The sequence below is a fragment of the Pristiophorus japonicus genome, chromosome 17 (genome assembly GCF_044704955.1).
Source record: "Pristiophorus japonicus isolate sPriJap1 chromosome 17, sPriJap1.hap1, whole genome shotgun sequence".
Taxonomy (NCBI): domain Eukaryota; kingdom Metazoa; phylum Chordata; class Chondrichthyes; family Pristiophoridae; genus Pristiophorus; species Pristiophorus japonicus.
In genome coordinates, this window is record NC_091993.1 from 29,281,062 (window position 1) to 29,306,475 (window position 25,414).

Below are 25,414 nucleotides of genomic sequence, written 5' to 3' on the forward strand. Positions count from 1 at the left end.
GAACATCATGGGCCGCCCCGAGCTGTGTGAGAACACCACCGCAGGTCGGGGTTATAAATAGAGCTGGAGCGCCGGGCCCTGAAACATCGTGGGCGGAGGTGCGGCAAATGAGGGTACGGGGCCCAGAAGAGCCAAGGGCCCAGGGGCAGCACGGGCCAGCCCACACTGCGATATGTGCGCGCACTCGGTCCGTGCAGCAGAGCAGGTCTCCAGTCGTCCTGGTTCAACCCTTGCCACTGGACCAAGGCCTAGCTCCGTGTGGTGGCTGATGTGCAACGGTCACCACAGGTTAAAAAAATCCACGCACAGGCATCTTCCACCCCCTCAATTGGAGTTCAGGATTGGAACATTGGGTCCTCCATCGAAACATCTGTGAACTCGTGGAAGCAAGCCATCCTCGTTCGAGGGACCGCCTCTGATGGATGGCTGTCGAATGTTGCTCCCTTCTCTTCAGCAACAGAGGTAAAATAATTCCGGTGGGAGGTGGGATTATCCCAGCAAGTGGCAGAGCTCTGTTAGAATTGACATTTTTACTCGAATTATTGAGCCTCCAATTTGTTTTTCTTTGTCTTCCTGAGTGGAGATGTCCTGACTTTCACCGAGCACCTCTCCACAGAGGCACAATTCCGATCAGGAGTTTCCCCACGTGGGGAATCTCAAGCGCTGACTGCAATCCCATCTCTCCATGGTGCAGCATTCCTGACGAGTGTTCTTTGAACCGCAAATTGGTCGGGATTGTGGCCCCCAAAGAAATTCACCGACTTTGCGACCGTGTTTTTGCCGCTATTTCACCCTCCGCGGCGAATACCCAGTCAGCGGGATCGTCGGTGACCTTTTTGCGGCGGTGCTGTCCACGTACCGCCAGGGAGCGGAGCGCCGATGTGCAACGCCCGAAATAACGTTTGCGACCGATATTTGGCTCTCTCAGGGACCCGTACACCGTGCCCAGAATACCCACAGGGAAAATCCTGCCGTGCAGCCCTGCCAGCAGCGGTAAACTTGAAGACCTGCAAAAAAGGTAAGTTAAGGTTTTTATTTTTGAATTCTTTTTCAGCGATTTAGTAGGTAAGGGTTTTGTGAATGTTTTATTTTTGTTTTTTGCCATTTTTTTCTGTTGTTTCTCCCCCTCTCAAGGCCTCTCTCGCAGCGCTATCGGCCTCGGACTAAAGTTGCCGAAACTCGCGGTTTGCGCCACGAATCCTCGTGCAACGCCGATTTTTTACCGTGGTGCAAATTAAAGGTCAATACCGGGCCTGAAAACGGTAGCGAAGCGAAAACGGTAATTTTGGCGTAAAAATACCATTTTCACTGAAAACCGAATATCTCGCCCTTTAAGTTTCTCACATTACAACTACACTTCAAAAGTACATCATTGGCTGTAAAGCACTTTGGGATGTCCTGAGGTTGTGAAAGGTACTCCTGAATTTTCTACTGGTTGGCACAGTGGTGATGTTACTGGATCAGTAATCCAGAGGCCTGGACTAATGATCCGGAGACACAAGTTCAAATCCCACCACGGCAGCTGGGGAATTTAAATTCATTTAAGTAAATAAATCTGGAATAAAAAACGAGTATCAGTAATGGTGACATAAAACTACCGGATTGTTGGATAAACCCATCTGGTTCCTTTAGAGAAGGAAATCTGCCGCCCTTACCCAGTCTGGGCCTATGTGTGACTCCAGACCCACAGCAATGTGGTTGACACTTAACAGCCCTCTGAAATGGCCCAGCGAGACACTCAGTTGTATAAGGCAGCTCATCACCTCATTCTCGAGGGCAAATAGGGATGGGCAATAAATGCTGCTGATGGCCACCTCCTGTGAACGAATAAATTTTTTTAAAGGTGCTATATAAATTCTTTTTTCCTTGTGTTGGACGTGCCCACCTGTTTCCTGTATCAACGTATCTTTATCGCACTTAAATGTTGTGTAAGTATTTCCTGTTGGCGCTTCAGCCAATGAGTTCCTGCTCTATCTGCTCAGTGTGGAGTGAGAGATTCACCGGGGTCTGGAAGCAGTTTGATGTAATACAGATGCTGAAACATCAGTGCACACGTGAATTCTTGGACATTTCAAATGGCCTGCTTCTGTCAACTTAAACTTAAAGCAGACCCGAGAAATCACATTATCACAGGCAGTGTATGCACCCGTTCTATTCAATCACAGGCTGTTCGAGTGCTTGCATTGATTGCTTTCCACAGGATTTTTTTTTAGCCAGGCACATGCAAGAACTGATCTCTTTCTTTCTCTCTTTCTCTCATAGAAACATATAAAATTCTGACGGGATTGAACAGGTTAAATGCAGGAACAATGTTCCTGATGTTGAGGAAGTCCAGGATCAGGGGTCACAGTCTAAGGATAAGGGGTAAGCCATTTAGGACCGAGATGAGGAGAAACTTCTTCACTCAGAAAGTTGTTAACCTGTGGAATTCTCTACCACAGAAAGTTGTTGAGGCCAGTTCGTTAGATATATTCACAAGGGAGTTAGATGTGGCCCTTATGGCTAAAGGAATCAAGGGGTATGGAGAGAAAGCAGGAATGGGGTAACTGAAGTTGCATGATCAGCCATGATCATATTGAATGGTGGTGCAGGCTCGAAGGGCCGAATGGCCTACTCCTGCACCTATTTTCTATGTTTCTATGTTTTTCTTTCTTTCTCTCTTTTTCTCTCTCTCTCTCTTTCTTTCTCTCTTTCTCTCTGTCCTTTCTTTCTTTAAACATGGTTTATACCTCAACGGGCTCTGATGATTAGCAGCAGTTCCATCACTTCCACTTTACACCTCAATAGTGCAGACTTCAGTTATTTGACTCCGTGTCGATCAAAATATGAAATAAGACTCCAATATTTCTGAAAAGCATTCCAGGCTCAGTGGGCAGCATTTGTACTTCTGAGTCGGAAGGTTGTGCATTCAAGCTCCCCTCCGAAACTTAAGTATGTAATGTAAGTCCGAGGCTTCAGTGCAGTGCCGAGGGAGTGCTGTACGGTTGGAGGCCGTGCACTGCAGATGAGACTCTTTCTCCTTGTTAATCTGGATAGTAAAGGCTCGGTGATACTAGGGGTGTGGTGGAGTTAATGTCTGGGGATGTGTCTATGGGCACAGTTGATTATGGGAACTGGGGAGATTTGAAGCAAGTAGATATGACTGAGGTTCAGTGGGATGATCTTGTGCCGTGTGGGAATAAGGCTCTGTGGGCTGATAGATGAGTAATTAACGACTGTGCAATTTTCTGACGTTCGTTCCCTCTAATTGTTTCAAAAAATGAATGAAGGGAGCTCATTTCTCACGCTGAGCCCCGTTCACCCATCACCCCCTGGCTCCCGGTCCAGCAACGCCTCGATTTCAAAATTCTCATCCTTGTTTTCAAATTCCTCCATGGCCTCGCCCCTCCCTATCTCTGTAATCCCCTCCAGCCCCACAACCACCCGAGATGTCTGCGCTCCTCCAATTCTGGCCTCTTGAGCATCCCTGATTATAATCACTCAACCATTGGTGGCCGTGCCTTCTGTTGCCTGGGCCCCAAGCTCTGGAACTCCCTGCCTAAACCTCTCCGCCTCTCTACCTCTCTCTCCTCCTTTAAGATGCTCCTTAAAACATACCTCTCATCTGCTCTAATATCTCCTTATGTGGCTCGGTGTCAAATTTTGTTTGATAATCACTCCTGTGAAGTGCCTTGGGATGTTTTAAAACCTTAAAGGCACTATATAAATGCAAGTTTTGTTTTGTTGTTGTATATAAATGTAAGTTGTTGTTGACACTAAAGAAAAAATTACTGCAAGGAACAATTTGAAAGTAAAACACATTTTGCGAACAATTATCACAGCGCATGCTCAAATTGCTTTCTGTTCAGCTCAATGGATATTATCTCATGTGAAGAATATATTTCACCCCAAAATTCTGCAAAATGCACTCGATTAAAGGATAGTTCTTCCAACAAGACATCTTACACGGCACGTTGAAGTATTGTGTCCAATTCTGGGCACCGCACTTTAGGAAGGATGTGGAGGCCTTAGAGAGGGAGCAGAAAAGATTTAGGAGAATGGTTCCAGGGATGAGGGACTTCAGTTACGTGGATAGACTGGAGAAGCTGGTGTTGCTCTCCTTGGAGCAGAGAAGGTTGAGAGGAGATTTGATCGAGGTGTTCAAAATCATGAGGGGTCTGGACAGAGTAGATAGAGAGAAACTGTTCCCATTGGTGGAAGGGTCGAGAACCAGAGTGATACGTCCTTACTATACAGTATAAATGCACACGAGGCCCATGCTTGAGAGAAGGTCAGTCTGTGACCTGTCCTTTATTCCTTAGCACTCAAGTGATGAAGGTGGGTGGAGCTTCCCCTTTTATACCTGAAGGTCCAGGTTAGGAGTGTCTCCCACCTAGTGGTCAGTGTTCTCACGGTGTACAACTTAGGTCAGATTATACATGGGTTACAATGCTGGTTGAATACATGACATCACCTACCCCCCCAAAGTCTTATTGGGATCACAGGTTGAGTCTCTCTGGTGGTTTACGCTCCCTTGTAGAGCGCCTGAGTTGGGGCTCCGGTTGTTGGGCGCTGGCCTGAGTGTCTGCTGATGGCAGTGCCTCAGGCCTGTCTGGACTGCCCACAATGACTGGGCTCTCCTCCCTTTGGTTCCGGTGTTCAGTCACCTGTGGTGGAGTGAACTCTATATCGTGTTCTTCCTCTGCTTCTTCTATGGGGTTGCTGAACCTTCTTTTTGTTTGATCCACATGTTTGCGGCAGATTTGTCCATGTGTAAGTTTAACTACCAGAATCCTCTTTGGCAACCGCAGTGCCTGCGAGCCATTTAGGCCCTGCAGCGTAGTTGAGGACAAAAACAGGATCATTTACATCAATATATCGCGCCCTCGCATTCCTGTCATGGTAGTGATATTGTAACTGCCACCTGCTCTCGACAATTTCTTTCATGGTGGGGTGTATAAGGGATAATCGGGTTTTGAGCGTCCTTTTCATTAGTTGCTCTGCGGGTGGAACCCCTGTGAGCAAGTGTGGTCGGGATCTATAGGCCAACAGGAGGCATGATAAGCGGGTTTGTAGGAAACCTCCTTGGAATCTGAGCATCCCCTGTTTGATTATCTGCACTGCTCGTTCTGCCTGGCCGTTTGAGGCCGGCTTGAACGGTGCCGTTCTAACATGGTTAATTCCATTGCCTGCCATGAAGTCCTGGAATTCAGTGCTTGTGAAGCACGGGCCATTGTCGCTGACCAAGATGTCCGGTAGACTGTGGGCGGCGAACATTGCCCGTAGACTTTCTACCGTGGCAGAGGATGTGCTTGAATTTAAAATGTCACACTTGATCCATTTGGAGTAGGCGTCTACTACAACCAAAAACATTTTCCCCATGAAAGGACCTGCGTAGTCCACATGGATGCATGACCAAGGCTTGGTGGGCCATGGCCAGGGGCTAAGGGGGGCTTCCCTGGGCGCATGGCCCAGCTGGGCACACGTGTTACACCTGCGAACACAAAGTTCCAGATCTGCGTCTATCCCTGGCCACCAAACGTGTGACCTGGCAATTGCCTTCATCGTGACAATGCCGGGGTGCTCATTGTGGAGTTCTCTGATGAACACCTCTCTGCCCATCTGGGGCATGACTAGTGGTTTCCCCACAGTAGGCAATCGGCCTGAATCGAGAGTTCATCCTTGCGCCTGTGAAATGGTTTAAATTTCTCAGGGCATGCCCTGTACGTGGCTGCCCAGTCCCCATTCAGGACACATTTCTTGACTAGAGACAAGAGCGGGTCTCTATTTGTCCAGACTTTAATCTGACGGGCTGCCACGGGTGAGCCTTCGCTTCCGAAAGCTTCAACAGCCATGACCATCTCAGCACCATGCTCGGTAGCCCCCTCAGTGGTGGCTAGTGGGAGCCTGCTGAGTGCATCGGCGCAGTTTTCGGTGCCCGGTCTGTGCCGAATTGTGTAGTCATAGGCAGCTAACGTGAGTGCCCACCTCTGTATGCGGGCCAATGCGTTTGCATTTATGGCCTTGTTGTCGGCCAAAAGGGACGTTAGGGGTTTGTGATCTGTCTCCAGCTCAAATTTCCTGCCAAACAGGTACTGGTGCATTTTCTTTACCACATATACACATGCGAGCGCCTCCTTTTCTACCATCCCGTAGCCCCTTTCTGCCCGGGACAGACTCCTGGAGGCATAAGCTACCGGCTGTAACTGACCCTTGGCATTGACATGCTGCAACACACACCCGACACCATAGGACGACGCTTCGCACGTTAACACAAGTTTCTTACATGGGTCATATAGCGTTAACAGATTGTTGGAACATAACAAATTGCGTGCTCTATTAAAAACCCTTTCCTGGCTGTCCCCCCAGACCCATTCGTGACCTTTGCATAGGAGCACGTGTAGCGGCTCTAGCAGCATGCTCAATTTGGGAAGAAAGTTACCAAAATAGTTCAGGAGCCCCAGGAACGAACGCAGCTCCGTCGTGTTACGGGGTCTGGGTGCTCTCTGGATCACTTCCGTCTTGGATGCAGTAGGGCTGATCCCGTCTGCTGCTACCCTCATCCCCAGGAATTCTACCTCTGGAGCTAGGAAGACGCACTTCGCCTTTTTCAGTCGCAGACCTACCCGGTCCAGTCTGCGTAGCACCTCCTCCAGGTTGTGGAGGTGTTCTTCAGTATCGTAACCCATAATGAAGATGTCGTCCTGAAAAACCACCGTCCCTGGAATCGACTTGAGGAAGCTTTCCATATTTCGTTGGAAGATCGCGGCGGCTGAGCGAATCCCGAACGGACATCTGTTGTACTCAAACAACCCCTTGTGTGTCGTGATGGTGGTCAGCTTCTTCGACTCACTCGCCAGCTCCTGGGTCATGTAAGCTGAGGTCAGGTCCAATTTTGAAAAAAGTTTGCCACCGGATAGTGTCGCAAAGAGGTCCTCCGCTCTCGGTAGCGGGTACTGGTCTTGGAGTGACACCCGATTGATGGTGGCCTTGTAATCGCCACATATCCTGACCGACCCATCTGCCTTGAGCACCGGCACAATTGGGCTCGCCCAGTCATTAAATTCGACTGGCGAGATGATGCCTTCCCTCAACAGGTGGTCCAATTCGCCTTCTATCTTTTCCCGCATCACGTACGGCACCGCTCTGGCCTTGTGGTGTACTGGTCTGGCGTCCGGGTTTATGTGAATCACTACCTTGGCCCCCATGAAAGTGCCAATGCCGGGTTGAAATAATGAGTCAAATTTGTCCAGGACCTGTGAGCATGATACTCGCTCCACAGCGGAAATTGCATTGACATCGCCCCATTTCCAGTTCATGACAGCAAGCCAACTCCTCCCCAGTAGTGTGGGACCGTCCCCTGGGACAATCCAGAGTGGCAACCTGTTCTCCGAATCTTTGTGGGTCACGACTACCGTGGCGCTGCCTAGCACCGGAATGATCTGCTTTGTGTAAGTCCGTAGCTGTGCGTCAATCGGCGATAATTTTGGCCTCCTGGCCTTGGATGCCCACAACTTTTTGAACTGTTTGATACCCATCAGGGACTGGCTGGCACCTGTGTCTAACTCCATTGATACTGGGATGCCATTGAGGAGCACTTTCATCATTATCGGTGGCGTCCTGGTGTATGAACTGTATACGTGCTCCACATGAACTCGCTGAACTTCAGCTTCCAGCGATTTCCCCCAGTGTCCATTTCTGCAATTTCTGCAGGTATTTTGCTCATCTCTGCAAACTCCAGCTGAATGTCTGCCTCCACGCCTCCAGCATGAGTTGCGGTTTGAAACAAAAGGTCCCTTGCCAGTCGATCGTCCCTGACTGCCCCTGTTATTGTCCTTGAGTGCACCATTAACAGGTGTTGATGGCCCCATTACTGGCCGCATTGTCCCTTGCAATGGCGTGAATCGCTGTTCAGCTTGCCATTGTCTCTGTCGAACTCCCCCTCTGGGTTGGACTACATGTTGGGGCATGCCTGACTGTCCTTGTCTGCCTGAAGAACTGTGTGCTGCTTTAACAATGTTGAATCTCTGTCCCAACCATTCCTTAACACAGTACCTCTCGTCTGTTCTGCTAGTGCCCATGCTTGCGTGGTTTAAATCCCAGTTTCTTGTCGCCATTGATACGTCCTTACTACATAGTATAAATGCACACAAGGCCCATGCTTGAGAGAAGGTCAGTCTGTGACCTGTCCTTTATTCCTTAGCACTCAAGTGATGAAGGTGGGTGGAGCTTCCCCTTTTATACCTTAAGGTCCAGGTTAGGAGTGTCTCCCACCTAGTGGTCAGTGTTCTCATGGTGTACAACTTAGGTCAGTTTATATATGGGTTACAATGCTGGTTGAATACATGACACAGAGGACACAGATTTAAGGTGATTGGCAAAAGAACCAAAGGCGACATGAGGAAAAACCTTTTTACGCAGCGAGTGGTTAGGATCTGGAATGCGCTGCCTGAGAGGGTGGTGGAGGCAGACTCAATCATGGCTTTCAAAAGGGAGTCGGATAAGTACCTGAAAGAAAAAAAATAGCAGGGCTACAGGGAAAGGGCGGGGGAGTGGGACTGGCTGAAGTGCTCTTGCCGAATGGCCTCTTTCTGTGCTGTAACCATTCTATGACGATTCTATAATTGTGCAACCACTGGTGCTCGGGTGATGTCAGGTAGCATTTCTTCACACAAAGGGCCGTGGAAATCTGGAACTCTCTTCCCCCAAAAAGCTGTTGAGGCTGGGGGTCAATTGAAAATTTCATAACTGAGATGGAAAGATTTTTCTTGGGCAGGGGTTGCGGAGCCTAGACGGGTTGATGGAGTTGTGGTTCAGATCAGCACTTGAATGGCGGAACAGGTTCGAGGGACTGAATGGCCTCCTCCTGTTTCTGTTTGTATGAGTTGAAGTAGGAAACGGGACAATGAATCATGATTCAAGCACAGACAGGATGAAGAAGGTGTGAGATTGGGGGGTGGGGTGGGGGTGAGGGGGGGCAGCGGGGGGAGGTGTGGGATTGGGGGGGGCAGAGGGGGAGGGGTGGTTTGCAATTGAGAAAGAACAAGGGATGCAGACTCATTGGTTACCATTCCACTACACAACGCACAACATGGCCTCAATAGTCACTGCAACCGCTTACTTTTTGTAGTATATATCAATGATTTAGACTTAAATGTAGGGGGCATGATAAAAAAATTTGCAGATGATGCAAAAATTGGTTGTGTGGTTGACAGTGAGGAGGAAAGCTCCAGACTGCAGGAAGATATCGATGAACTAGGCAGATGCAGAAAAGTGGCAAATGGAATTCAATCCGGGAAAGTGTGAGTTAATGCATTTGGGGAGGGGCAACAAGGCAAGGGAATACACAATAAATGGGAGGATACTGAGAGGCGTGGTGGAACATATTCTTGGAGTGTATGTCCACAGATCCTTAAAAGGCAGCAGGACAGGTCGATAAGGTAGTTAAAAAGACATATGGAATGCTTTCTTTTATTAGCCGAGGCATAGAATACAAGAGCAGGGAGGTTATGCTTGAACTGTATACAACACTAGTTAGGCCACAGTTGGAGTACTGCATAAAGTTCTGGTCACCACATTACAGGAAGGATATGATTGCCCTGGAAAGGGTGCAGAGGAGATTTACGAGGATGTTACCAGGACTGGAAAAATTTAGCTAAAAAGAAAGATTGGATAGGCTGGGGTTGTTTTCCTTGGAACAGAGGAGGCTGAGGGCGGTTTAATTGAGGTGTATAAAATTATGAGGGGCCTGGATAGAGTGGATAGGAAGGACCTGTTTCCCTTAGCAGAGGGGTCAATAACCAGGGGTCATAGATTTAAATTAGTCGATGGAAGTATTGTGTTCCTAACACAGATAAGACTGCACTCAGGTAGGTTAAAGTAACAGTGACCTCAGTCTTTATTAAGACACTCCAGTGTGAGGAACAGTCCTTAGGGGCCGGCTTATATATAGTGCTCCCAAGGGATGCTGGGATCCCTTTGGACTTCAGGGGATGCACTCGCTGGTGGCGGAACATGGGAGTGCATGCTTTACAGATACACAATATCACTCCCCACCAAAGTCAAAGTGAAAACTATTTACAAGGTGAGGCGGTCGGGAGCCACTTTCCCTGGTGGACCACCTCGGTAGAAATGTCTGTTCTGGTGTGTTACATAGAAACATAGAAAATAGGTCCTTCGAGCCTGCACCGCCATTCAATGAGTTCATGGCTGAACATGCAACTTCAGTACCCCATTCCTGCTTTCTCGCCATACCACTTGATCACCCTAGCAGTAAGGACTACATCTAATTCCTTTTTGAATATATTTAGTGAATTGGCCTCAACAACTTTCTGTGGTAGAGAATTCTACAGGTTCACCACTCTCTGGGTGAAGAAGTTTCTCCTCATCTCGGTCCTAAATGGCTTACCCCTTATCCTTAGACTGTGACCCCTGGTTCTGGAATTCCCCAACATTGGGAACATTCTTCCTGCATCTAACCTGTCTAAACCCGTCAGAATTTTAAACGTTTCTATGAGATCCCCTCTCATTCTTCTGAACTCCAGTGAATACAAGCCCAGTTGATCCAGTCTTTCTTGATATGTCAGTACCGCCATCCCGGGAATCAGTCTGGTGAATCTTCGCTGCACTCCATTAATAGCAGGAATGTCCTTCCTCAAGTTAGGAGACCAAAACTGTACACAATACTCCAGGTGTGGCCTCACCAAGGCCCTGTACAACTGTAGTAACACCTCCCTGACCCTGTACTCAAATCTCCTCGCTATGAAGGTCAACATGCCATTTGCTTTCTTAACCGCCTGCTGTACCTGCATGCCAACCTTCAATAACTGATGTACCATGACACCCAGGTCTCGTTGCACCTCCCCTTTTCCTAATCTTTCACCATTCAGATAATAGTCTGTCTCTCTGTTTTTACCACCAAAGTGGATAACCTCACATTTATCCACATTATACTTCATCTGCCATGCATTTGCCCACTCACCTAACCTATCCAAGTCACTCTGCAGCCTCATAGCATCCTCCTCGCAGCTCACACTGCCACCCAACTTAGTGTCATCCGCAAATTTGGAGATACTACATTTAATCCCCTCGTCTAAATCGTTAATGTACAATGTAAACAGCTGGGGGCCCAGCACAGAACCTTGCGGTACCCCAGTAGTCACTGCCTGCCATTCTGAAAAGTACCCATTTACTCCTACTCTTTGCTTCCTGTCTGCCAACCAGTTCACAATCCATGTCAGCACACGACCCCCAATCCCATGTGCTTTAACTTTGCACATTAATCTCTTGTGTGGGACCTTGTCGAAACCCTTCTGAAAGTCCAAATACACCACATCAACTGGTTCTCCCTTGTCCACTCTACTGGAAATATCCTCGAAAAATTCCAGAAGATTTGTCAAGCATGATTTCCCTATCACAAATCCATGCTAACTTGGACCTATCATGTCACCTCTTTCCAAATGTGCTGCTATGACATCCTTAATAATTGATTCCATCATTTTACCCACTATCGATGTCAGGCTGACCGGTCTATAATACCCTGTTTTCTCTCTCCCTCCTTTTTTAAAAAGTGGGGTTACATTGGCTACCCTCCACTCCATAGGAACTGATCCAGAGTCTATGGAATGTTGGAAAATGACTGTCAATGCTGTGGCCTCGCTGGGCTGGCGTGTTGTTGGCCCTGCAGGGCTGCTGGTTGAGCCTGGCCTTGCTGGGCTGTTGGGCGTGATGGGTTCGGTTTCCTGGTCCGGGGTGGTGTCGTTGATCCTTTGGATGTGTGTTGTGGGCTCGAAAAAGGTGGTGTCTGCTGTGGGTTGTTCAGGGCAGTCTGTGAACCGTAGCCTCGTTTGGTCCAGGTGCTTTCTGCAAATTTGTCCATTGTCTAGTTTGACTATAAATACCCTACTCCCTTCTTTAGCTATCACCGTGCCCACGATCCACTTGGGACCATGTCCATAATTTAGCACATACACAGGGTCATTCAGATCAATTTCCCGTTACACAGTGGCACGACCATCATTTACATTTTGTTGCTGCCGCCTGCTCTCTACCTGATCATGCAGGTTGGGGTGAATCAGCGAGAGTCTGGTTTTAAGTGTCCTTTTCATGAGTAGCTCAGCCGGGGGCATCCCTGTGAGTGAGTGGGGTCTCATGCGGTAGCTGAGCAGTACTCGGGACAGGCGGGTTTGGAGTGAGCCTTCTGTGACTCGTTTAAGGCTCTGTTTGATTGTTTGTACTGCCCGCACTGCCTGCCCATTGGAGGCTGGTTTAAACGGGGCCGAGGTGACATGTTTGATCCCAGTGCGGGTCATGAATTCTTTAAATTCGACACTGGTGAAACATGGCCCGTTGACACTGACCAATACGTCAGACAGACCGTGGGTGGCAAACATGGCCCTCAGGCTTTCAATGGTGGCGGTGGCGGTGCTTCCCGACATTATTTCACATTCAATCTATTTTGAAAAAGCATCCACCACCACCAGGAACATTTTACCGAGAAACGGACCCATATAGTCGACATGGATCCTCGACCATGGTCTGGAGGGCCAGGACCACAAACTTAGTGGTGCCTCTCTGGACGCATTGCTCAACTGAGCACATACGCTGCATTGCCGTACACAGGACTCTAAGTCAGAGTCGATTCCGGGCCACCATACGTGGGATCTAGCTATCACTTTCATCATTACTATGCCCGGGTGTGTGCTGTGGAGATCTGAGATGAACGTCTCCCTGCCCTTTTTGGGTAGCACTACGCAGTTACCCCACAACTGGCAGTCTGCCTGAATGGCCAGCTCACCTTTCGCTGCTGGAACGGATCAATTAGCTCTTGCATTTCAACGGGGATGCTGGCTCAACTCCCATGCAATACACAATTTTTTACTAGGGACAGCAGAGGATCTTGGCTGGTCCAAGTCCTAATCTGGCGGGCCGTGACAGGTGATTTATCATTTTCAAATGCTTCCATGACCATCAACAAGTCTGCGGGCTGCGCCACCATCAACAAGTTTGCAGGCTGCGCCATTTCCACCCCCGTGGTGGACAATGGTAGCCCACTGAGAGCATCCGCACAGTTCTCGGTGCCTGGCCTGTGGCGGATGGTATAGTTATACGCTGATAGCGCGAGTGCCCACCTTTGTATGGGGGCTGAGGCATTAGTATTTATCCCCTTGTTTTCAGCGAACAGGGATGTGAGGGGCTTGTGATCGGTTTCCAGCTCAGATTTGAGGCCAAACAGTTACTGATGCATTTTCTTTACCCCAAACACACACGCTAAATCCTCTTTCTCAATCATGCTATAGGCCGTCTCGGCCTTAGACAAGCTCCTGGAGGCACAGACGACAGGTTGCAACTTCCCCACAACGTTAGCTTGTTGTAATACACACCCGACTCCGTACGACGACGCATCACATGCTAGCACAAGTCTTTTACACGGGTTATACAATACAAGCAGCTTGTTGGAGCATAAAATGTTTCTGGCTTTCTCAAAAGCAATTACTTGGTTTTTTCCCCATGCCCAGTTCTCACCTTTACGCAATAACACATGTAGGGGCTCTAAGAGGGTGCTTAACCCCGGTAAGAAGTTACCAAAATAGTTAAGGAATCCCAGGAACGACCGCAGCTCCGTGACGTTCTGTGGCCTGGGCGCGTTCCTGATGGCCTCTGTCTTGGTGTCTGTGGGCCGAATGCCATCCGGCCCTCTCCCCAATAGCTCCACTTCTGTTGCCATGAAGACGCATTTCGACCTCTTCAGCCACAGCCCTACGCGATCCAGTCGCTGGAGGACCTCCTCCAGGTTTTTTAGGTGCTCGACGGTGTCCCGACCCATGACCAATATGTCGTCCTGAAAAACCACCGTTCGTGGTACCGACTTGAGTAGGCTCACCATGTTTCTCTGGAAAATCGCTGCAGCTGACCGAATTCCAAACGGGCATCTTTTGTAGATGAACAGTCCCTTGTGCGTGTTGATGCAGGTGAGGCCCTGCAAAGACTCCTGCAGCTCCTGCGTCATGTAGGCTGAAGTCAGGTCAAGCTTGGTGAACGTCTTGCTTCCTGCCAGCATCACAAATAGGTCGTCTGCTTTAGGTAGCGGGTATTGGTCCTGTAGCAAGAAACGATTAATAGTTACTTTATAATCGCCGCAAATCCTGACCGTGCCATCACTTTTGAGTACTGGAACAATCGGGCTGGCCCACTCACTGAATTCCACTGGGGAGATGATGCCCTCGCATTGCAACCTGTTCAGCTCGATTTCCATTTTCTCCCTCATCATGTGAGATACCGCTTGCGCCTTGTGGTGAATGGGTTGTGCCTCTGGGACCAAGTGGATCCGCACCTTCGCCCCAGAAAAGTTTCCAATGCCTGGCTCAAAAAGGGAAGGAAATTTGTTAAGAACCTGGGTACATGAGGCCTCATCGACATGTGATAGCGCTCGGATGTCATCCCAGTTTTTTTGCAGATTTTGCCCAGCCAACTCCTTCCAAGCAGTGTGGGGCCATCGCCCGGGACAATCCAGAGTGGCAGTTCGTGCACCGTGCCCTCGTAGGTGACCTTGACCATGCGCTGCCCAGGACAGTGATCAGCTCTTTGGTGTACGTTCTCAGTTTCGTGTGGATGGGGCTCAGGGCTGGTCTGAGTGCCTTGTTGCACCACAGTCTCTCAATATCTTTTTACTCATGATGGATTGGCTAGCACCAGTGTCCATTCCATGGCTACGGGTAAGCCATTCAGTTTTACATTTAGCATTATAGGTGGACATTTCGTCGAAAATGTGTGCACCCCGTGTTCTTCAGCATCTGCCTCCTCTCTCTGAGGCTCGAAATTGCTTTGATCCACCATGGACCGATCTTCCTCTGCCACGTGGTGGTTAGCAGGTTTTGCAGAGCTTGCAGCTCGTCTGCAAGCTCGTTGGAGGTGCCCCATTGTTCCACAGCTCTTGCAAACATACCCTTTGAAGCGGCATGAATAGACTGAATGGAAGCCTCCACAACGCCAACAAGGTGTGAATTGCCTTGCATTCATCCTTTGTTGCGAACTCTGAGTCATCAGGGTCACCTGAGGCCTGCTGGCAGTTGCAGACTCATGGTTTCTGCCCTGTACATTTCTGCTCGCAAACACAGTTCCAGTTAATTTATGAACATTACTAGCACTCGTGTGCTGAGAGATTTGTTTGGTGTTATCACTGGTGGACATAAACGCCTGTGCTATCGCAATGGCCTTATTGAGGGTCGGTATCGCTACAGTCAAAAGTTTTTGTTGGATGGTCTCGTGGCCAATGCCCAGTACAAAAAAGTCTCTGAGCATTTGCTCCAGGTAGGCAACAAACTCACATTGTCCTGCAAATCGCCTTAGTTCGGCGATGTAGCTCGCCACTTTCTGACCTTCAGATTGCTGGCACGTGTCGAACCGATACCTCGCCATCAGCATGCTCTCCCTTCGGTTAAAATGCTCCCGAACCAATGTATACAGCTCCTCATACGACTTATCTGTGGGTTTCACCAGAGCCAGAAGATTCTTCATGAGGCTGTAGGTCGGGCCCCGCAAACCGTGAGGAGGACCGCTCTCCTATTTGCAGCGCTTCCTTCTCCATCCAGCTCGTTGGTTACAAAGTACTGGTCTAGCTGTTCGACATCGGCTTCCTAGTCGTCACCCTCCGAGAACTTCTCCAGGATGCCCACAGTTTGTTGCATCCTTGCGTTGGATTTGTATACTCGTCACCAGTTATTATGTTCCTAACACAGATGAGACTGCACACAGGGAGGTTAAAGTAACAGCGACCTCAGTCTTTATTAAGACACTCCAGAGTAAGGAACAGGCCTTAGGGGCCCGCTTATATACAGTGCTCCCAAGGGATGCTGGGATCCCTTGGGACTTCAGGAGACGCCTGGTGGCGGAACATGGGAGTGCATGCTTTACAGATACACAACAGGAAGGATTAGAGGAGATTTGAGGGGAAATTTCTTCACCCAGAGGGTGGTGGCGGTCTGGAACTCACTGCCTGAAAGGGTGGTAGAGGCAGAAACCATCACCACATTTAAAAAGTACTTGGATGCGCACTTGAAGAGCCGTAACCTGCAGGGCTACGGACCTAGTGCTGGAAGGTGAGATTAGGCTGGGTAACTCTTTTGCGGCAGCACAGGCATGATGGGCCGAATGGCCTCCTTCTGTGCCATAACTTTCTATGATTTTATGAACCCCACCTCTGCCGTGGAATCCTTCTTCCTGTTCTCATTTATCCTTCACAGTGTTGTCACTCTTACAGGTACTGGGTAATTAACGCAACATCGCCGTCCTGTAAAGCCCCTGGGTATTCCCAGGCTTCAAGCACTGACTCAATGCCAATGCTCACAGGAAGCCTCATGATTTAATCGGCGCCCAAACGCGGCGGAAAAGTTGACGAGATGAAGCGCCGAATGAAAAAATGCCAATCACAACAAGAAGGTGCGAAATAGTTGTGAATATTTGTACTTAACACTCAATGACGTGTGATTACCTTCAGGGATCAGTTTCTGGAATTCCTTGGGTCTGTTGCGAATGTGAGGAATGCTCCTATCACCTCAGCCAATATTTGATTTAGATGCAATGATAAACACACGCTAGCTATCTGTTACGGACAAACACCAGGTCACGGGCAGTAGGTTGACACTGAATCCATTTTGCCACTGACACACCAAAGTGCGCAGAATAGAAAATGCAGCGAATATTTGAATATTTTAAGAATGAGGCACTTATGAAGTTAATACATCCAGGTTAAAGTCGACCTGTACAGAACAAAACATCATTCGAATGCTGGGTTTCTTACAGGGCTTGACAGGGTAGATGCAGGGAGGATGTTTCCCCTGGCTGGGGAGTCTAGAACCAGGGGTCACAGTCTCAGAATAAGGGGTCGGCCATTTAGGACTGAGATGAGGAGAAACTTCTTCACTCAGAGGGTGGTGAATCTTTGGAATTCTCTACCCCAGAGGGCTCTGGAGGCTCAGTCATTGAGTATATTCAAGACAGAGATCGATAGATTTTTGGATATTAAAGGAATCAAGGGATATGGGGATAGTGCAGGAAAGTGGAGTTGAGGTCGATGATCAGCCATGATCTCATTGAATGGCGGAGCAGGCTCGAGGGGCTGAATGGCCGACTCCTGCTCCTAATTCTTAACTTATGTTATGTCTTATGCTTCACTAAACTGCTTGGATTTAGATAAAGAGATGGTCGGATTGGCTAAGTTGGCAGCACTGAGTCGCAAGGCTTTGGGTTCAAATCCCACTCCAGAGCTTGGACACATGATCGAGATTGATGTCCTACTCTGGTACTGAGAGAGTGTCACATTGCTGGAGGTGCCATCCTTCCAATAAGTTGTTTTTTATTTATTCGTTCACAGGATGTGAGCATCACTGGCAAGGCCAGCATTTATTGCCCATCCCCAATTGCCCTCGAGAAGGTGATGGTGAGCCGCCTTGAACCGCTGCAGTCCGTGTTGTGAAGGTACTCCCACAGCACTTTGTCGCAGTGGTTTGGTACAACTGAGTGCCTCGCTGGGCCATTCCAGAGGGCAGTTAAGAGTCAACCACATTGCTGTGGGTCTACATAAGAACATAAGAAATAGGAGCAGGAGTAAGCCGTACAGCCCCTCGAGGCTGCTCCACCATTTAATATGATCATGGCTGATCCGATCATGGACTCAGGTCCAATTTCCTGCCTTGTGGTGGCTGGTGTGCAACGGTCACCACACGTTAAAAAAATCCACGCACAGGCATCTTCCACCCTTCAATATGTTGTTCGGGATCTGGAATATTAGGTCCTTCATTGAAACACATGTGAACTCAACCCTTTTTGGTGTGGAAGCAAGTCATCCTCGATATGAGGGACCGTCTAAGAAGAAGACTTCCCTGCCCGCTCCCCATAACCCCTTAATCCCTTATTGGTTAAGAAACTGTCTATCTCTGTCTTAAATTTATTCAATGTCCCGGCTTCCACGGCTCTCTGAGGCTGCAAATTCCACAGATTTACATATGGATCTGGAGTCACATATAGGCCAGACCGGGTAAGGGCAGCAGATTTACTTCCCTGAAGGACATTAGTGAACCAGTTGGTTTTTACGACAATCCGGTAGTTTCATGGTCACCATTACCGATACCAGTTTTTTAAAAAATTGAACCATTAATGTTAAACCGAGGCCCCGCTCAAGTGGACATTGAAGATCCCTCGGCACCATTCAAAGAAGAGCAGGGGAATGTCCCAGCCAACCTTCCTCCCTCAACCTGCACCTCCAACTACAAATTAACTGCTCATTGCTGTTTGTGAGATCTTGCTGGGTACTGAAGAGATGCGTGGCTGTACAACAATGGTAATTGGATTTCACAATAATTCATACAGTATGAGTAGTGCTTGTGAGACAATTCAGCTGAGATAAAGTGGTGTAGAAACAGCAACAACAACTTATATTTGTATAGCGCCTTTAACTTAGTGCAACGTCCCAAGGCCCTTCACAGGAGCGTTATCAAACAAAATTTGACACTGAGCCACATAAGGAAGAATTAGGGCAGGTAAGGAGTGTCTTAAAGGAGGAAAGAGAGGTAGAGAGGTGGAGAGGTTTAGGAAGGGAGTTCCAGAACTTGGGGCCCAGGCAACAGAAGGTATGGCCATCAATGGTTGCTCAAGAAAAGAAAGGCTTGGATTTATATAGCTCCTTTCACGACCACCGGACATCTCAAAGCGCTTTACAGCCAATGAAGTACCTTTGGAATGTAGCAGCCAATTTGCACACAGCAAGCTCCCACAAATAGCAATGTGACAATGACCAGATTATCTGTTTTTGTTATGTTGATTGAGGGATAAATACTGGCCCCAGGACACCAGGGATAACTCCCCTGCTCTTCTTCAAAATAGTGCCATGGGATCTTTTACATCCACTCAAGAGAGCAGGTAGGGTCTCGGTTTAACGTCTCATCCGAAAGACGGCACCTCCGACAGTGCAGCACTCCCTCAGCACTGCACTGAGAGTGTCGGCCTGGATTTATGTGCTCAAGTCCCTGGAGTGGGACTTGAACCCACAACCTTCTGACTCAGAAGGCAAGTGTGCTGCCCACTGAGCCACAGCTGACACCTACCATCAAATCGGCCATGATCTTATTGAATGACAGAGCAGGCTCGAGGGGCAAATTGGCCTGCTCCTGCTCCTATTTCGTATGTTCTTATGTTCTGACAAGTGGCAGAATTAGAGGAATGCAGACATCTCAGGGGGGTGTTTGTAGGCCTTGAGGAGATTATAGAGATAGGGAAGCAAGGAATGGGATTAATGTCAGTCCTCACACACTGTTGCACACCGCGTCACTGAGGATCTTTGAGAAATTGGGTTTGGGCCGTCACTGCCAAGTTTCAAATAATCTGACAATTTGTCACTTGCTCGGAATTTGCATCGAGGGCTTGAACAGATGGCACCGAAAATAGAATTATCAGGATATTATATTCAGTGATGAATAGATTGTCAGTTCAACTATTGGGTATATTTTCCTCTGCTCACTGTGCACAAGCCAGCGTGAGTATAAGGCACTTGCTCGAACAATATTTTAGTACAGAAGCTTTTTCAACTCTGAAACTTGCGTTTCAATCCAATGCCGCTTGATGGACGACAGAGTGTGGAGTGGAGTGGGTTTGCACAGCCCCAGCCCAGTCCCTGTGAGCATCAGGCCACAGCACTAAACCAGAGGACACGGATTCACGGTGATTGGCAAAGCAACCCGAGGCGACCTGAGGAAAAACTTTCCTTCAGCAGTGAGCATAAGAGTTTAAATAAATATTACAACAATAATGTTTTAAAGATTAAAAAACCTTTAAAATTAGCTTAGGTTATTTTTAGCCCCTTTAAAATATTTACATTTATTTTTCAAAAACTTAAATTTGTGTTTTAAATGTTTAATTAAATTGTATTTTGATTAATTTTGAACATGTGATTTATTTTTATTTAACTGGTGCGTGTGTTTTTTCGGGGATTCCTATTCACGCGTATGGGGATTCCGTACGTAAATGGAATCCTCATAAACATAGTGGGAATCCCGCTTTGTGATTGGTTGGGCCGGCCCATGTGATCCCAGAGAGGCTTGCGAACCGCCTGCGATCCGGGGATCCGTCGGCCTCTCCACAGGGGTATGCCTGAGGGCCCCGAGGTGTGAGTGTCCGAGCCTCTGGGACCATCCATCACCCCTGTGCTCGCTGATCGACATTGGCTCCCAGTTAAACCATGCCTCGATTTCAAAATTCTCATCCTTATTTACAAATCCCTCCATGGCCCTCACCCGCCCCTCCCCCCCGCGCCCCCCACCCTAACTCTGTAATCTTCTTCAGCCTCAGAACCCCACGAGATGTCTGCGCTCCTCAAATTCTGGCTGCTCGAGCATCCCTGATTATAATTGCTCAACCATCGGTGGCTGTGCCTTCAGCTGCCTGGGCCCCAAGCTCTGGAACTCCCTCCCTAAACCTCTCCGCCTCTCCGCCTCTCTTTCCTCCTTTAAGACGCTCCTTAAAACCTACCTCTTTGATCAAGCTTTTGATCATCTGCCTTAATTTCTTCTGTGGCTTGGTGTCAAATTTATGTTTGTCTGTAACACTGCTGTGAAGCGCCTTGGGACGCTTTACTACGTTATAGGCGCTATATAAATAAAAGTTATTATTATTATCAGGTAGGTGCGAGTTTACTTGCGGTTCGGAGGCATTCGTTGGCAGGAACCCTCTGACCTCAGGTTCAGGCCCAATGTTCCTGTCACTGCCCTAATTCAAATCAGTTAACTCAGGGTGCACACTGGGATATTCCTGGTTCAGTACCACGCAGCGACAGGAAGGAAGAATAAAGAGAATTTGCGTGGATTGTACAGCTGGAGTAAGAGCAGTGTAATCATAGAACAGTTACAGCACAGAAGGAGGCCATTCGGCCCGTCGAGCCCGTGCCGGCTCTCTGTAAGAGCCCCTCAGCCAGTCCCACTCCCCTGCCCTTTCCCCGTAGCCTTGCAACTTTTTCCCTTCAGGTACTTATCCAACTCCCTTTTGAAAGCTGCGATTGAGTCTGCCTCCATCACCCTCTCAGGCAGCGAGTTCCAGATCCTAACCACTCGCTGCGTAATAAAAGTTTCCCCTCATGTCGCCTTTGGTTCTTTTGTCAATCACCTTAAACCTGTGTCCTCTGGTTCCCGACCCTTCCACCAATGGGAACAGTTTCTCTCTATCTACTCTGTCCAGACCCCCCATGATTTTGAACACCTCGATCAAATCTCCTCTCAATCTTCTCTGCTCGAAGGAGAACAACCCCAGCTTCTCCAGTCTATCCACGTAAGTCTTACTGCACCCATCTGGCGTATTCCTGTTTTCATCAAGTTTGGATTGCTGTGGGCTACACAGTTTTCACTGGTATGACCCAGGACTATGTTTACGTTTTGGGCCTACCCCTTACACAAAGGTTAGAATAAGCCTCACTGACAGACCTACACCAAGACAAACAAACCCTGAAGCCATAAGACAGAGCAAAGGAGCACGTAGCCAGGCTTAGGAAAATGTTCCTTAAGTGCTTTCAAAATAAGATGTATGCTATCGTCTCAGTTTGCAAATCAAAGCACTGATTGTTTGTTTTAAAGCCACGAACTGTACTGAACTGCCCGATATTCCCCCCATTCCCCCTCGCTGATGATTTTCATCAATTTTAAGCATGACAGAAATTCAGCTGAAGGCACCATTCTGATGCTGTGTGACAAATTATTTTCTGTAATTGATGAAGAGTTAATATGCTCTTACTGCATATACTCGTGAACTATATTCTCACTGTCTTATTTCTCCCTGGTGCCCTGGGGCCAATATTTATCCCGTAACCAACATCACCTGGTGTTCCCATGCGCCTGCTGCCCTTGTCCTTCTCGGCTACTAATCATCCTGCAGAGGGTCAGGTTTACCAGAGGCGCTCCTGGCTATGGGCCATGGGTCAGGAATTCGAGCATTGAGGCCACCATGCCTCATTCACAGCCTAACGCATTTTATCATCATAGTATGAGACCTGGTGAGACCCGGAGTATTGTGCACAGTTTTGGTCTCCTTACCTAAGGAAGGATATACTTGTCACACAGAGAGTGCAGCGAAGGTTCACCAGACTGATTCCTGGGATGGGGGGATTGTCCTATGAGGAGAGATTGAGTAGACTAGGCCGATATTCTCTGGAGTTTAGAAGAATGAGAGGTGATCTCACTAAAACATACAAAATTCTTACAGGGCTTGACAGGGTAGATGCAGGGAGGATATTTCCTTTGTCTGGGGAGTCTAGAACCAGGGGTCACTGTCTCAGAATAAGGGGTCAGCCATTTAGGACTGAGATGAGGAGAAATTTCTTCACTCAGAGGTAGGTGAATCTTTGGAATTCTCTACCCCAGAGGGCTGTGGATGCTCAGTCGTTGAGTATATTCAAGACACAGATCGATAGATTTTTGTATATTAAGGGAATCAAGGGATATGGGGACAGTGCAGGAAAGTGGAGTTGAGGTAAAAGATCAACCATGATCTTATTGAATGGTGGAGGAGGCTCGAAGGGCCAAATGGCCGACTCCTGATCCTATTTCTCATGTTCTTCTGTTTAATGTATAATGAGTACATCTCCTGTGGGATTGCTTAAAGGGAGTTTTCATCACCCTGGCCTTTGCGTCTTTCTCATTCTGTCCCACAGGCATGTATGCTTCTCTCCCTCTCTCTGTCATTCGCATTTCTCTCTGCTGATCTCTTTCTCTGTCTGGGCATTGATTTATAGAAACATAGAAATCTACAGGGCAGAAGGAGGCCATTTTGACCCATCAGGTCCACGCCTATTTCTTATGTTCTTATGTATCGTAGATTACAGAGGGAGGCCATTTGTCCCATCGTGCCTGGTGGAGCTATCCAATTAGCTCCACTCTCTGCTCCTTCCCCATAGCCCTGTCATTTTTTGAAAGTTACTGTTGGATCTGTTTCTACCGCCCTTTCAGGCAGCGCGTTCTAGATCACGTTAACTCACTGTGTTAAAAAAGTGCTCTCATGTCGTCTCTGCTTCTTTTGCTGATCACCTTAAATTTTCTGTCCTCTTCATTTTGAGCTGACTTAAATATACGAATGTATCTTCCATAGTGACGCTCACTGCCTTCACCGTCACTGTGCCGTAATCTGAAGCAATGGATTGCCCGCACATTGTAAAATCATCGAATCATACGGCACAGGAGGAAGCCATTCGGTCCATCGTGCCTGTGCCGGCTCTGTGAAAGAGCGATCGAATTAGTCCCACTCCCTCTGCTCTTTCCCCAGAGCCCTGCAATTTTTTTTTCCTTTTCGAGTATTTATCTAATTCCCTTTTGAAAGTTACAATTGAATCTGTTCCCACCGCCCTTTCAGTTGTTTCAGCCAGGTAGTTCAATAGCTGTGATCAGTGTTAGACTGAGATTGATAGCTCTGGCATAACGCCACTCTTAGGGGACAAAATTGCCCCCCTCCTTAAGGCCTCACCGGGGGCAGACTAATGGGCCGAGCTGTCCTATATTGCCCCCGGGCCGGGAGCGGCAGGAATGGGTTTCTGCGCTGTCCGTGTTGCTACCCCTTCGGGCACGCGGGAGAGGAGCGGCCACCGGTCGGTGCCACTGATAGAATTCCCCGGCGGGAAGCCGTGTGTGCCTGGGCGGCACTCCCCTCTTGGGTGCCAAGCTGCTGGCCCAGCCGAAACCCTCCCTGGTGGCCCAGTCGACCCAACTAAACTCAGTGCAGAGTTTGCAGTGGCCCTGCCCTTTAACTGAAGGGGAGGGACATTGTGACGTGTCAGCGCGGCGCTGATGACTCGGAGCGGCGGCCGATGGATCGGGCGGAGAAAAATCTTCACAAACGGTGAGTGCGTCTACTCTTAGTCGGGGGGCAATTTTGGCCCTGTGTACGGAAGGTTAGGCTTCATAGAAACATAGAAACATAGAAAATAGGTGCAGGAGTAGGCCATTCGGCCCTTCGAGCCTGCACCACCATTCAATCTGATCATGGCCGATCATGCAATTTCAGTACCCTATTCCTGAGTTCTCTCCATACCCCTTGATCCCTTTAGCCGTAAGGGCTACATCTAACTCCCTTTTGAATAGCTCTAACGAACTGGACTCAACAGCTTTCTATGGTAGAGAATTCCACAGGTTCACAATTCTCTGAGTGAAGACGTTTCTCCTCATCTTGGTCCTAAATGGATTACCCCTTATCCTTAGACTGTGACCCCTGGTTCTGGACTTCCCCAACATCGGGAACATTCTTCCTGCATCTAACCTGTCCAATCCTGTCAGAATTTTATATGTTTCTATGAGATCCCCTCTCATTCTTATAAATTCCAGTGAATATAAGCCTAGTCGATCCAGTCTTTCTTCATATGTCAGTCCTGCCATCCTGGAAATCAGTCTGGTGAACCTTCGCTGCACTCCCTCAATAGCAAGAATGTCCTTCCTCAGATTAGGAGACCAAAACTGTATACAATACTTAAGGTGTGGCCCCACCAAGACCCTGTACAACTGCAGTAACACCTCCCTGCTCCTATACTCAAATCTTCTCGCTATGAAGGCCAACATGCCATTTGCCTTCTTCACCTCCTGCTGTACCTACATGCCAACTTTCAATGACTGATGTACCTTGACACCCAGGTCTCGTTGCACCTCCCCTTCTGCAGGACTTAAAACTTCACAGCCATAAGAAAAAGCTCTGTTATAAAGGTAAGATTCCAACAGATTTTGTGAGAGTTCCAGGGGATTTTTTTTAAACGCAGTAAATCGAATGTTTATATTATCCACAATAGTCTTGGAAGCTTAAAGGTAATGCTTTATGAGTGTAGGATCTTTTTTGGTGCAAGTTGATTTCTGCAGACATTTTCAAATCACCCACAGTAATGTTTACCTGGTTATTATCTCGAACAATAAGCTAAACAGAATTCTTTTTACATTTAGCTTTTGACACTCGCGCCATTTTTCTTTTTCCAGTTGCCTTCCCTCAACTGCTGACGATGCAAACTCCTCCTGGCCGTTGAAGAACGATCCCACCGCACTATGTCGAAGAAGAGCAGGGGAGTTACCCCCTGGGGTCTTGGGGCCAATATTTATCCCTCAACCAAACATCACTGAGGGAACAGATTATCTGGTCGGTCATTTATCGCATCGCTGTTTATGGGAGCTTGCTGTGCACAAATTGGCTGCCGCATTTCCTGCATTGCAACAGTGCCCACACTTCGCAAAAGTACTGCATTGGCTGTAAAGCGCTTTGAGGTCATGAAAGGCTCTGTAGAAATGTAAGATTTTTTGTTTTAAATGTTTTCGCACCTCATTTTTTTTATATCACTTTTTCAAGTCTCCAAGCTCTGTAGACTTCACAGAGTGAGGTGTGGGCAGAAATCAGGCAGTCTGGGTGAACTCATGACTCCTTCATACACCCCCAG

The 25,414-nt window shown here is 48.2% G+C and overlaps 1 long non-coding RNA gene across 1 annotated transcript in view; it reads right to left on the bottom strand.

Moving 5' to 3' along the window:
* The window catches only part of LOC139228153 (uncharacterized), a 67,675-nt gene that overhangs the window by 13,875 nt on the left and 28,386 nt on the right, over window positions 1–25,414 (bottom strand). The window lies entirely within an intron of this gene.